The sequence below is a fragment of the Trematomus bernacchii genome, unplaced genomic scaffold, assembly GCF_902827165.1.
Source record: "Trematomus bernacchii unplaced genomic scaffold, fTreBer1.1, whole genome shotgun sequence".
Lineage (NCBI taxonomy): Eukaryota > Metazoa > Chordata > Actinopteri > Perciformes > Nototheniidae > Trematomus > Trematomus bernacchii.
Window position 1 is genome coordinate 15,523,880 of NW_022987689.1, and position 15,261 is coordinate 15,539,140.

The following is a 15,261-nucleotide window of genomic DNA, read 5'->3' on the forward strand; positions in this document are numbered from 1 at the left end:
ACATTCCCCTGATAGGTGGAGAGTTGGCCCAATAGCCGTAGCGCCACTTTCCTGACGTCAGTAAAGTGTTCAAATCTGGATCAGTTTTTATCAGATCCGTTGCAGCCCCTTTTTTAGAGATTTGGGTATGGAGGAAAATAGAGAGGGTTGTGTTTTCTGACACTTGGTGAGTTCCCTGGAACACCGGGGACACATATTCATGTATAAAAGACGTACAAAAGTGCATTTTGCATGATAGGTCCCCTTTAAATTAACTGTTAATTAGGATTATCATCATCCAGTAGTCGAGGCGAAAGTAGAATATGTGTCTAAGCATTTTATGAAACATATGTAGTGATCAATATCATGTTTACTGTTCCTTTGTATATTCTGTTCATCGTAAAAAGGTTTTAAAAGAAGTGCTGCTACAGTTAGTTTCCAGGGAAGGTGTCCCTCGTGGCTTTTTAAAGCAAGCTGTCTGGGCTGTTCTGACGTATCGTCAGCTATTATCCCTGATGCCTCCCATGGGGCCGTCCTCTCCATAAACTCTTCCCCTTCACTGAGTCCCTGCCTCCCGTCACGAGCATGCTTGTTAAACAGACACACACATTAGTCTAACTCATGTTCCCTCTGAGGCCCACAAGCCACCAACCCAAAGCTGCTGCTTATCACTCAGCCTCTGCCCCATGTGTGTGTAAGTAAATGTGTGGTGTGTATAGTTGCTTGCATATAGTTATGCTTCTGCTTTCCCCTTAGATTAAGGCAAATCAAAATATGCATACTTTTCCCCTATTTCTAACATCCTACCTCCTAATGGCTAAGTTCTAGGTTTGTTTGGCTTGAACTGAACAGTTTGACCCAGAATCCTTTAGCAGAGGAGCACATATGCAAATATAATTGATTAAAAATCGAAATATCCTGGTGAAGAAGGAATCTTGTAGAAAACATTCAGATATACGGTTTAACATGTTATCGCAGCAAATATTCTAAATGGCCGCCAAGAGGAATGTCGTCTTTGATGCATAAATCTCTGCTGGTCAAGCGGGGTTTGAAGGCAGTCGCGTCACTGAATCTACACACATACAAGTCCCTCAAAAGCGTTGAGGTGAAGCACATCAAAACTATTCGAAGTATCAAATAGAAACTTACCCCAGGGGAAGTGGAGCAACTGTTAACCTGTTAAGCCTGGTAGCCCCCGTGGGAACATGTTTCAAATGGGGGGTGCTGTGGGGATGACACCAGGGCCGGTTCTGACCAATTTGCTGCCCAAGGCAAGATTTTGGCTGGCAATGAAAAACCTCTACAAAAGACCAATACACTACAAAAAGAGAAACGTATTGACATGGTGGACAGCTTATATAAAAAGGCTTAAAATATATTAAGTATTGTATGAACATGTTTTATTTGGGGGGTGGACGTCACATCCTCTAGGGGGGTCCGGGGGTATGTCCCCCCGGGAAGTTTTTTTTAACATAAACACCCATATAAAAAAGATCGGTTTGCATTTTATTAATCAAATAAGTATGTGAACATAACCTACCATAGCCAATAACAAATAAATGTAACTTATTTTATTTTTGTGGTTCATTTATATCTTATTTTACCAGTTAACATTTATTTATTTATGCATATTTTTTAATCTCTCCAGTTTTAAACGATATTTTTGGTTTACTTTCCTATAGTATACATTGGAATGATTTCAAACCTGTTTTTATTTAACCTAATAATTATAAAGGTGTGCCTTGGAAATATTTGTTTACATAAATTGTGATCAAACCGTTTGAGACCCACTGAGATAACTTAGACTAAAGTCTTCCTGCTTTCTTACAGTGCAGACGCTTTTCTGCTTGCTCTTGCCTCTGCTTACTTTTTTATGCTGATTTTCCTATTTTTCTTTTCTGAAAACTTCGAGCAGCGGCTCCTGGACATTAACTTATCACAGTTATTCTTCGTAAATAGATGGAGGATTTCAGCCATATTTCAATATTTTTACGACGACCTCAGTCTTATAGTAGCGTGGCCTAGCAACAGCTAAAGCCTGGTACTGCATGCTATTTAGCTTAAGCTAGTTAGCAGCAAAATGCCTCCGTTCTCTACAGATGACTTCCACAAACTTCTACAGAAGATGGACGTGTTGGAAATGAAAATACAACGGTTGGAAGTTAACGTGGAAGTGAATGGACTAGGTTGGAATGACACCACTTTACCAGTGTTGCAAAAGAATGGAGAAAGGCATGCTAACTCACATCTAGTTAGCAGCTACAAGGATTCCAAGGAACAGGAGGGCTGTGTACCGGGTAATAAATCTACAAGTGGTAGTCCTCCCTGGAACTCTCTGGGTGCAAAGCCTAAGAGTAAATAATTTCCATGGGATTTGGGAGGACGAATAACAGGCAGAGCCCAGCGCTCTGAAATCTGTGATGTGACCGGCTGGCCTGCATTGTTATCACCCAGGAAGAGCGCCTCTTCAACCCCTATTCATACTAGGAAACAGCCGTGGACAGCTGCTAAAGGGAGAACTACAAACAATCCTCCTAAACCACCAAGTGTGCCAATCCAGAACAGATACGCTCCGCTGACCCAGAACTGGAGATCTCTTTCTGATGACCTGGATAACCTGTCCTCTTCACACAGCCGGGTAAGGACCAATCGCTACTCCAAAAGTAAAAGGCTAGAGGGAAAGCTAACAACTGGGCCTGAAACTCTGATTGTGGGTGATTCTGCTGTAAGAGATGTAAAAAGTCTGTGTAGTAAGAACAACACCAAAGTACTCTGTTTTCCCAAGGATATGGTCTCTGACTTGGCTGAGAAGATCCTGCATATTGGGGCTGAACATCGGACTGTGAAAAATGTGGTACTGCACATTGGAATAAATGATGTTGTGAAACAACAGTCAGAAGTGCTGAAAGAAGACTTTAAATGTCTGTTGGAAACTGTCAGCTCTCTAAATGCGGAGGTGTTCATCAGTGGCCCTCTACCGCCAGTCAGAAGAGGAGTGGAGAGATTCAGCAGATTGTTTGCACTGAACACGTGGCTTTCAACTGCCAGTACTGACCATTCTGTCAATTTTATTGACAATTTTATTGACAATTTTAACTTTTTCTGGGACCGCAGACATATTTTTAAGGCAGATGGAGTTTGCCTGAACAAGTCAGGAGTGAAATTGTTTATCTCTAACATACTGTATTCAACTGCCTGCATCATCAATCTGTTCCCTCTGCCAAGGACAAGCAACAAGAGCAATCAAAACAACACATCGCACAGAAAACCTTGAAGAAGTATCAAGTTTCCGTCTCTGCACAGATACGACAGCTGACGGATCAGATGCAGTTCATCACTCACCTTCGGACTGCTCCGCCGATGACGTCAGTCACAGCTGACTGCTTTCATGTCGCGGATCCTGTTGACGCTGTCAACCCGAGCCAGGCTGTTTCCTCCTCACTACGGCTGGCTCTTCCGGAGAGGTTCTCCGGAGATTCCATAAATTGCAGAGCTTTCCTGGTGCAGTGCAATCTGCATTTCCAACACAACCCAGGGGCTTTTTCATCAGACCATGGTAAAGTGGCGTTCATTGTGTCCCATTTAATGGGAAGAGCTGCAGCCTGGGCTACTGCAGAATGGTCCAGAGACACTGAACTATGTTACTCATTAACCAACTTTATAGACACTATGAGTCGTATTTTTGATCACTCGTCACCTGCTACAGAAGCTAGCCGAAGGCTACTTCAGATGCGCCAGCACAATCGCCAGGTGGTGGATTATGCTATCGAGTTTCGCACGGCGGCAGCGGACAGCGGGTGGAATGTTCCGGCTCTTCGCGACGCTTTTCTGACTGGGCTGTCAGATCCAATCAAGGACCTGGAGTCTCTCATCGCCGTTTCCATCCGGATCGACAACCGACTTTGGGAAAGGGAGAGAGAACGTCGACGCAACCGTGACGGACATCCCAGTTTCCAGGGCTTTTCTCAGCGAGCCGTTCCACCAGAGGAGGTTTTCCAGCCAGCGGATTCGGCCCGTTGGAGGACAGCACTTCCGCCTGTCTCAGATGAACCCATGCAGTTGGGAAGGACCAGGCTTTCTGTGGAGGAGAGACAGCGCCGGCTACGAGAAAGGTGTTGTTTCTACTGTGGCCAGCCGGGTCACCAACGCGCTTCATGTCCGGGAATACCAAGCTTACCAGCCAAGAGGAGGGCGCTGGTGAGCAAGCTTCCCACAGACTTTCCTCCTTGACCAGATACGAAGGTAAACATTTTTATTAATGATCAGGTCATTGACCAAGGGGTGCTAATAGACTCAGGAGCTGACGAGAGTCTTATGGATTGGGGTATAGTCAAACAGCTTCGTATAAAGACTGTTCCTCACCCCATTAACGCCAGTGCTTTAGACGGACGTTTATTGTTTACAGTAACTCACTGCACAGAACCTATCCAGATTACTGTGGATAATAATCATACTGAAACTATGCAGTTTCACATTTTTGAATCTACTCAGCATCCGATTATTCTGGGTTTTCCGTGGCTAAAGATCCACAACCCACACATTGACTGGCGCTCAGGAAAAATTAAGGAGTGGGGAGAGGATTGCATTAACAGGTGTAAACATTCACGCTCTGTTAAAGCACCAACAGACCCTAGTAGGATCATCATAGATCACCCAGACTATTGTCATGGCCTGGCTCTTGGCCATAACAAAAAGCGTGGGAAAGGACAAGAACATGTATGAAAAATAAATTTATTAACAAAAGTTTGTCATAAACAAAGAAAAACTAACACAAAGGAAAAAGCCAAAAAAGGCTAAGCAACGTGGCTGCTCCGTGGTCAGGTCCTCTGCGGGAGAGAGAGATTGAGAGTCTGCTCAGGCCTTTCAATCCTCTGGTGCCAGCAGACAGGTGTCCTCAATCAGCGCTGACACAGAGGGAGAACATTAAAGGGCAATGCACACACACACCACAGGAGACAGTAAAGCAGGGGTCGTCACACCCCCCCCCTTAAAGTCAGTGTCCCTAGGACCACCGGCACAACAAACCAACCCCATCCCAAACAAAAACAAAAACCCAACCAGTAATGAAAAACAAAAACAAAAGACATAAGGTACCCTATTTTAAAGAAAACCAACAACTGTAACATACAACCCTCATTCTGCCAACCGCGCCTCCAACACCCAGCCACATCTTTAGCAACCCAGGTACCTGAGAAGCACACTTTAAAAAGATGGGCAGAGCAAGAAAGATTTACAAAACAGTATGAAAGACAATACATTACAGTCAAAGATATAAGTTATGCGCATTTTCCTCGGGGCAAACTGCTAACAGATGGTCCGCTTTTCTGCAGTTGTAGCCGTTAGCCTCACTGGCTTTACTGCAACGCCCCGCAACGTGGCCAATGTCGCCACACCTGTAACATTTCACCTGATTACAACGTCTCCAGATGTGACCAAGCCCACCGCAGAAGTAGCACCTCCGGTCGTTGGCATGCCCACAGTCACGAGCCATGTGGCCTGGTTTGTTGCAGTTGTAAACAAAGAAAAACACAAAGGAAAAAGCCAAAAAAGGCTAAGCAACGTGGCTGCTCCGTGGTCAGGTCCTCTGCGGGAGAGAGAGATCGAGAGTCTGCTCAGGCCTTTCAATCCTCTGGTGCCAGCAGACAGGTGTCCTCAATCAGCGCTGACACAGAGGGAGAACATTAAAGGGCCATGCACACACACACCACAGGAGACAGTAAAGCAGGGGTCGTCACACTATCCTGACCTACAGAAAGTACCGATATGTTATCACGATCTAAAGGAAGCCTTTAACCTGTTAAGCACCAAGCCTGTTTTTCATGTTTCAGGCTCGAAAATGACATGCCCAAAACAAATGACTACAACTTAACTTCTAAAAGGGTTATATGAATAATTTCTTTTATCAAAGCAAAGTTACATCTGTGAGTTGGATGTAGAAGTTTCAGAATCAATATAAATGTTTTTTATTTTAAAGAAAATTCAGATTTTACATAGTAAAAAACTGTAAATTATAATGTCCGTCCAAAAATTATTTTTTACAGATAGTGAAAACTACCCTTGGATGATGGGTTAGTAGACTAAAAGCTTTAGGAATCCAAAGTACAACATATAATAAGTACCCTGTATCAAGATTGATGCAAAACAAGTGACATTTGACCTTTTTAGAGAGGTTTAGCCAAAACCACCCCACCTCTGAGGTGATTTGGGTGAAAATGTTTTTTTTTCTATATCTCTGGCCCCCCTTGCTCGATTTTGATGGTTGACACCTCTTTCTGACCGTTAGAGCCAATAGAATCAAAGGGGGAGGCTCACACACACACTCATTGTGAAGAGAAAAGGTGGGGGCTGTGCGCATGTAAATGTAAAGCAGAGTGGAGCTACATTCTAGCTCTGTCATTTGGAAACAAAAAAGCAGTTTTATTGCTTGTGGATTATCAGAAATAATTTCAAAGAGGGCACAGATACATTGGATGAACCTATGGATTAACTGCAGCATCGTTTTTTTATCGTTTTAATGCCATTGAAGACCAGTTTTGACCAAGGTAAGCCATGTTAGCGTTTCTAGCTACTTAGCTCCACATGTTATGATGTACGCTTTCGTTTATAGCGTCGCAAATGTTTATCACTGAGTGTTGAGGTAGGCACCACTAGATTCAGTGTCTCCAGGACACCAAAAACGAGTGGTTGGCTGTGCATCTAGGATAAGTAATAAGGGAGTTAGAGTGAGTTTAAGTGCCGTTTTAGGTTAAATCTTTTCGCTCGTGGCTAATTCAGAGGCTGAGTGCTAGCATTGTGGGTTTTTTTTTGGAAAAAAAAATTAAAAAGATCAGTTAGCTGAGTTTCTTCCCGTTACATGGATATAAAACATTCATAGTTTTATTAAATATTAAGATTCCTTAGACGTTGTTTCCTGCAAATGATGCGTTTATCCGCCCGGTACCGGGGGGGCCGTGCGTAACAGGTTAACAAGTCAAAAGCCATGTCGCTACCTCCTCACCGACCTTTTGATTGCCCCATTGATCTCCTACCGGGGGCTCCCATTCCCAAGGGAAGACTGTATTCAATCTCAAGGCCAGAGAGAGCGGCAATGGACGAGTACATTTCCTCTTCTCTCAAATCAGGGATTATCCGCCCTTCATCTTCCCCAGCTGGAGCGGGGTTTTTCTTCGTAGGAAAGAAGGACGGTTATCTGAGACCTTGCATAGACTACAGCCCTCTTAATGACTTTACGGTGAAGAACCGCTATCCTCTGCCACTCATGTCCTCTGCTTTCGAGCTACTTCAGACTGCCAAGATATTTACCAAGCTGGACTTAAGAAATGCTTATCACTTGGTTATAATAAGGAAGGGGATGAGTGGAAGACAGGATTTAACACTCAGAGCGGTCACTATGAATACCTTGTAAAGCCTTTTGGACTGTGTAATGCACCGGCTGTGTTTCAGGGTTTTGTGAATGAGGTTTTGCGGGAATTTTTGAATGTTTCTGTGTTTGTGTACCTTGATGACATTTTGATTTTCTCACCAGACGCTAAGTCCCATGTTAACCATGTCCATCAGGTTCTGCAGAAACTACTCGAAAATAAATTGTATGTCAAGGCAGAGAAATGTGAGTTCCACGCAGAAAAGGTGGCTTTTCTAGGATACATAATCTCACCAAACCAGATTCAGATGGATCCTACAAAAGTCAGCGCAGTTTCCAGGAAGAAGGTTCAGCAGTTTCTAGGGTTTGCAAACTTCTACAGAAAGTTTATAAGAAACTTCAGTTCTGTTGCTGCTCCTCTGCGTGTTCTCACTTCTCCTAAGGTTCCTTTCAAGTGGACTCCCCAGGCGGACGTCACTTTCCAGCGCCTCAGGGAAAGGTTCACCACAGCTCCCACTCTCACCATCCCGGATCCCCAGCGCCAGTTTGTGGTCGAGGTCGATGCTTCCAATGAGGGAATTGGAGGAGTATTGTCCCAAAGATCCATGGAGCACAACAGGATACACCCATGTGCCTTCCTGTCGCGTAAGTTGACGATGGCAGAGAAGAATTATGATGTGGGGAATAAAGAACTGTTAGCTGTAAAAGCTGCTCTTGAGGAATGGAGACACTGGTTGGAGGGGGCAGAGCAGCCGTTCTTAGTCTGGACAGACCATAAGAACCTGGAGTACATTAGAAAGGCTAAACGCCTCAACTCCCGCCAGGCCAGGTGGACTCTATTTTTCAGTAGGTTCAATTTCACCCTCTCTTTTCGCCCCGGATCCCAGAATCATTTCCGCTTTTTGGAAGGAGTTTTACAAACTCATAGGCGCCACCGTCAGCTTGTCATCAGGTTACCACCCCCAATCAAATGGACAGTCGGAGCGCCTGAACCAGGAACTAGAGACTACACTACGCTGTCTCGTTTTCCAGAACCAGACCACCTGGAGCAACCACCTCACATGGGTCGAGTTTGCTCACAATACTCTTCCCACGGCGGCCACAGGTCTCTCTCCTTTCCATTGTGCCAATGGCTACCAACCTCCGCTGTTCTCAACCAACGAAGGGGAAGTAACGGTACCATCGGCTCATGCCTTGATTAGACACTGTCTCCGAGTTTGGGCTGGGGCTCGTCAGTCTCTTCTCAGAAGTTCGACTCGGATGAAGGCTGTAGCAGACGTCCACCGCAGGGCCGCTCCCCTCTACAGTCCGGGTCAAAAGGTGTGGCTTTCCACCAAGGACCTACTTCAAGCTTCCAAAAAGTTGGCTCCAAGGTTTGTGGGACCTTTTTCGGTGTCTAAAGTCATAAATCCTGTGTCTGTGCACTTACGACTTCCCAGGTCCATGAGAGTACATCCTACATTCCATGTCAGCAAAATCAAACCAGTGTATGAGAGCACACTTGTTCCCGCCTCCAAGCCCCCTCCACCACCCCAGTTTTTTGAAGGTGGTCTAACTTACAAGGTCCGCAAGCTGCTGGAGGTCCGCAATAGGGGTCGGGGCAAGCAATTCCTGGAGGATTGGAAAGGTTATAGTCTCGAGGAAAGGTGCTGGGTTCCTGCGAAGTTCATAGTAGACAAGACTCTCATTCAGGATCTTTATGATCGGCCTGGGCCATCAGGAGTCGGCCCTAGAGAGGGGGGTACTGTTGTGCACCGTCAAAAGTGCTAAGTCAGTCATGTTTTATATTGTTATTCTTGTATTGTCTTTCACTTCCTGTTTTGTTTTGTCACGTCTCTTTTCAGCTTCCTTGACTCCCTTTCCTAGTGTGTTCTCCCGCACTCATCAGCATCAGCCCCACCCCTGATTGTTTTCACCTGTGCCCTGTTATCTCCTGTTTATATTCCCCTGTTTCCCTCTGTTTGTTGTCAGGTCGTCTTGTCCTGTCCTCATGCCAGAACTCTGCTCATCCACGATTGCCTAACTTGTCACTTGCCTAAATTACGCTCCTGAAACTCTTTCGTAAGTTTCTGTCCTCACATTGTGAGCGTTTTATGTTATGCCTTTTTGAAACCTTTTTTGTCGCCTCGATTAAGAGTGTTGTTTTTCTTTTTGTATAACCTTTTTTGGCAAATAAAGTATATTAATTATACTTTACCTCTGGCTCCCGGGTCGTGCATTTGAGTCCTTATTTCCTTGTGTAACCAAGTTCGTAACAATATGTGCTGGGTCCAGGCTCAAGGGCGTATGACACTCTCAACTCTTTCCAGGACAAGCCTATGGACTGACTCACCATGTGACGGAGCCCACGCACAATAAGAGGCACACTCTGGACTTAATTATCTCAAAGGGTCGGAATATCTCAAAGGTTGTGGTGACTGATGTTGCACTCTCTGATCATTCCTGTGTTTTCTTAGAGAGCTCTATTTCTGTTCACAAAAATGTTCAAAAAGAGGTAACCACAAAGCGATATTTAACTGAAAATACTAGAGAAATGTTTACTCAGAATTTTTCTTCCACACTTGCCCCTGCTAACATCTCAGTAAATGAGCTAGTAGATCATTTTAATTCAAAAATTAAAAATGTTATAGATGCCATTGCTCCAACTAAGATAAAGGAAGTGACTGGCAAGAAAATATCTCCATGGAGAAAGGCCATGACCGTGAAAACAGAAAAAAGAGAGTGTCGAAAAGCTGAACGCAGGTGGCGAAAAACAAATCTCCAGGTTCATTTTGAATAATTTGGAATTGAAAATTGCACGACAGTCTTTCTTCTCTGACATCATTGCCAAAAACAAAAACAACGCACGTGCCTTGTTTGCTACCGTTGACAGACTAACAAACCCCCCAGTGTCAGTCGCCTCTGAATTTCTATCCACCAGGGCCTGCAATGAATTTGCCTCCTTCTTCACTGACAAAATTCAGAAAATTAGACAAGCAGTCAGTGCCTCTGTATCAGGTACAGCAAATGTTTTGTCCCTGTGTCCACTTAAAATCAATTCAAACACCATAACGCAATTCCATCAGATTAATGATAAAAACCTAGAGGACATTATTCAACTTCTGAAATCCTCCTCCTGCTGCCTTGATATTATTCCAACAGGATTTTTCAAAAATGTTTTTCATTGCATGGCCTCAGATCTACTTCTTATAGTAAACAAATCTCTTCACTCAGGTGTTTTTCCACAGGCCGTAAAAACGGCAGTCATTAAACCGCTCTAAAAAAAGAATAATCTAGATGCTTCAGTAATGAACAATTACAGGCCCATATCAAACCTCCCATTTCTAGGTAAAATCATTGAAAAAGTAGTTTTTCAACAGTTGAGTAACTTCTTGCATTTAAATAACTGTATCGATGTGTTCCAGTCAGGCTTTCGTCCAAACCACAGCACTGAGACTGCTCTTGTAAAGGTCTTCAATGACATCCACTTCAACACAGACAGTGGCAGAACTTCAGTGTTAGTATTATTAGATCTCAGTGCTTTGACACTGTTGACCACAACATATTACTAGACCGACTGGAAAACTGGGTGGGACTTTCGGCAACAGTTCTAAATTGGTTTGAATCCTACTTAAAGGACAGAAACAACTTTGTTTCTATAGGTAAATACACATCTGAGTTGACAAATATGACATGTGGGGTTCCTCAAGGCTCCATCTTGGGGCCTCTTCTCTTTAACATCTACTGTACCAACACACTCTCACTCCATAAACGTCCAGGAGCGACGCTTGGTCAGGGTCCCGAGGCGTGCAGTTGGGACGCTCCTAGGCTCCTTCAGCTTCATAAACAGACGCAAATAGCTTTCAACTGATTGCAATGTATTCCCATCTGCGGCGGGATTTGACGCTCATGGAAGCACGGCATTCGTTTGTGTCGGAGGCTGTTAAAGGCAATGTAGGCGTCCATTCCCATTGGATAACGGAGAATTGTACACCCGGAAGTAAGTATTCCCCTTACTGTCGATTGATTTGACAGTGATATCTCCACTACTCATCAACTCAAAAACACCAGATTATCCTTGTTAATTAAACGACATTGATAGGTTTTAGTGTGTGTACAATGCTTTTGTCACGTTTTCCCCTTCAATTCTGAGAAACAAGTAGTTTTCTATGAGTTTTGGATGGCCGAAGACATTACATTACCCACAATCCTCTGTAGCAACCATAGACTGTATAAAAAAATTACATACTACATTATTCCGAGTGTGCTTGCTTTTCTCTTTGAAAGTCATCACATAACGGCATTGTAATACACGTTTCGGCTGCATTAAATATGACATATCTGCCGTAGTTAACTCTATTTAAAGAGCCCTGATGACAAGACTTCTAGACAAACAGGAACTGTCGCCAAAACTGAAAACTTGACGTGGATCTTAAATATATAAGCAATTAAACAACATCTTACATTTCTTTTCACACAATACGTCTCCTTGCAGTATCAACACTAATTCGGCTGACTTTTATATTTGATCCAATTGGTAGATAGGCTGTATTTACGCCATAACGGTGCACAGCTGATAGAAAGGGACACCTACTGGTTAAAGCACGTTATTGCATTTTATAATTTTATTATTAGATATTAATAGGATCCCTATAAAGTATATTCTTTACTCGTCGTTATTCTCTACTAATAGTTAATTAAAGACTGTATATAATGACTATTTGGCACATCCCATTCAAGATTTCAAGATTTTCTAAGGTTTATTGACATATCATATTATACACAACTACGGTGTAGTTATGCAATGAATGAAAAACTTGGGTCGCAGGTTCCTCAACAGTGCATTACAAGACATCTATCAATATGTGTGTACCTCCACCATTACATTGTCATATTCTGCACATTTCTTATACTATCTACATACATCTTATAAGAGTATAATACATATGTATAATATCAGTTAAAATAAGTGCTTAAACATAGTTAACATTGCAGGAAAGCAATATATTAGACGTTAAGTACTTTGTCAGGCTTAATATTTATCTGTAGATACAAATTTCACTGTGTGCTGTGTGCTCTGCATGTGTGACCATCAAAGAGGGTTTCATCCCTCCATATTCATCTTCTATACCCCCAAAGCTTTTTTCTTATTCAAAAGAAGACCTTAACCTAAAGTATTCTTTAATGTTTAAATAAAGCCTTATTAGTTTGTCTGTTTTGCACATCCTCCTATTAATATCTAATAATACAATTCTAAAATGCAATAACGTGCTTTAACCAGTAGGTGTCCCTTTCTATCAGCTGTGCACCGTTATGGCGTAAATACAGCCTATCTACCAATTGGATCAAATATAAAAGTCAGCCGAATTAGTGTTGATACTGCAAGGAGACGTATTGTGTGAAAAGAAATGTAAGATGTTGTTTAATTGCTGATATATTTATGATCAAGTTTTCAGTTTTGGCGGCAGTTCTGTTTGTCTAGAAGTCTTGTCATCAGGGCTCTATAAATAGAGTTAACTACGGCAGATATGTCATATTTAATGCAGCCGAAACGTGTATTACAATGCCGTTATGTGATGACTTTCAAAGAGAAAAGCAAGCACACTCGGAATAATGTAGTATTTAATTTTTGTATACAGTCTATGGTTGCTACAAAGGATTGTGGGTAATGTAATGTCTTCGGCCATCCAAAACTCATAGAAAACTACTTGTTTCTCAGAATTGAAGGGGAAAACGTGACAAAAGCATTGTACACACACTAAAACCTTTCAATGTCGTTTAATTAACAAGGATAATCTGGTGTTTTTGAGTTGATGAGTAGTGGAGATATCACTGTCAAATCAATCGACAGTAAGGGGAATACTTACTTCCGGGTGTACAATTCTCCGTTATCCAATGGGAATGGCCGCTCACATTGCCTTTAACAGCCTCCGACACAAGCGAATGCCGTGCTTCCATGAGCGTCAAATCCCGCCGCAGATGGGAATACATTGCAATCAGTTGAAAGCTATTTGCGTCTGTTTATGAAGCTGAAGGAGCCTAGGAGCGTCCCAACTGCACGCCTCGGGACCCTGACCAAGCGTCGCTCCTGGACGTTTATGGAGTGAGAGTGTGTTGACTGTACATGCTACCACTGGCTCAGATAATGAAAAACTACAAAATAAGTTACCATAGCTATGTGGATGACACCCACATTTACATAACCATTTCACCAGGAGACTATGCTCCAATTCAAACACTGAGTAAGTGCATTGAACAAATCAATGACTGGATGTGTCAGAACTTTCTCCAATTAAACAAAGATAAAACTGAGGTAATGGTTTTTGGAGCCAAGCCAGAACGTATAAAAGTTAGCGCTGAGCTTCAGTCTGCAATGTTCAAAACAACAGATAAAGCCAGAAATCTGGACTCTGACCTGAGTTTGAACAGTCACATTAAAACAGTTACTAAATCAGCCTACTATCACCTAAAAAACTTATCTAGGATTAAAAGACTAATGTCACAGCAGGATTTGGAAAAACTTGTCCATGCTTTTATCTTCAGTAGACTCGACTACTGTAATGGTGTCTTCACAGGTCTCACTAAAAAATCCATGAGAAAGCTGCAGCTGATTCAGAACGCCGCTGCTCGAGTCCTTACCAACACTAAGAAAGTGGATCACATCAGTTCAGTTCTAAAGTCTTTACACTGGCTTCCTGTGTGTCAAATAATTGATTTCAAAATACTGCTGCTGGTTTATAAAGCACTGAATGGTTTAGGCCCAAAATAAATGTCTGACCCCCTGCTAAATTATGAACCATCCAGAACTCTCAGGTCTTCAGGGACTGGTCAGCTTTCTGTCCCCAGAGTCAGAACCAAACATGGTAAAGCAGCGTTCATTTATTATGCTCCAAATATCTGGAACAAACTCCCAGAAACCTGCAGGTCCGCTGCAACTCTTACTTCTTTTAAATCCAGGCTGAAGACTTTTCTTTTTGCCGCTGCTTTTAATTGATATATTCATATCTTAAACTGCACTGTAACTTTTATTATCTTTGCTTTTTATCTTTGCTTTTAAATGAGTGTTTTTAAATGTAATTTTATAGCATTGCTTTTAAATGAGTGTTTCTAGATATCATTTTATAATATGTTTCTTAATGCTCTTAATGTCTTTCATTTTTGTAAAGCACTTTGAATTGCCTTGTGTTGAAAGGTGCTATATAAATAAACTTGCCTTGCCTAAAGTGAACTATCTAAACCAGGGGTGGGGAACCTCCGGCCCCTGGGCCGTATACGGCCCGCGAGACCATTTGGTACGGCCCTCGAGGTCAAAAAATATATTTTACAATGTGTGTGGATACAAATTAAACAAGCGAGTGCCTGTTTTTCCTGGCCAAGGTCAGGGTCCTTGAACACAACACGAGCCTAACGTGTCATCACGTGGTATATGTCTGGTCTGACATGGGTGTAGTTCTGACGGAGAGCACCAGAACGTCGCTCCGGCACTTCCAAAAATTGCAGTACCCATAAGGAGCCTTACACATGCTGCAATTTTTGCATGGCTGTGTCTTAGTTGTAAGCCCAGTGGCGATCTGTTCATCTGTCATACTGATCATACAGTCAATAACTTTGTTGTTATTAGCATCTGGTTAGCTAGCTATGCTAACGAATATAAGAAGCTTTTTCTCCAACCAGTGAGGTAAAGGCACATCTTTATATGATCATTATAGTTATAAAAAAATAAGAGAATAAAGTAAACAGGTATAAAATACTATATGACAGTAAAAAAAAGTTGTTATTAATAAACAAGAATATAGTTTGAAAGGGGAGTGATTTGTAAAATATCCATAAAGAAAAATAAATCTGCTTACAGTTCTGTTTCATATGGGTGTTGAGAGATGTATCCATATATCTATTAATGTTGCCCTCAAAGTGCACCAGATTGATGCTTTTAACATCAACAT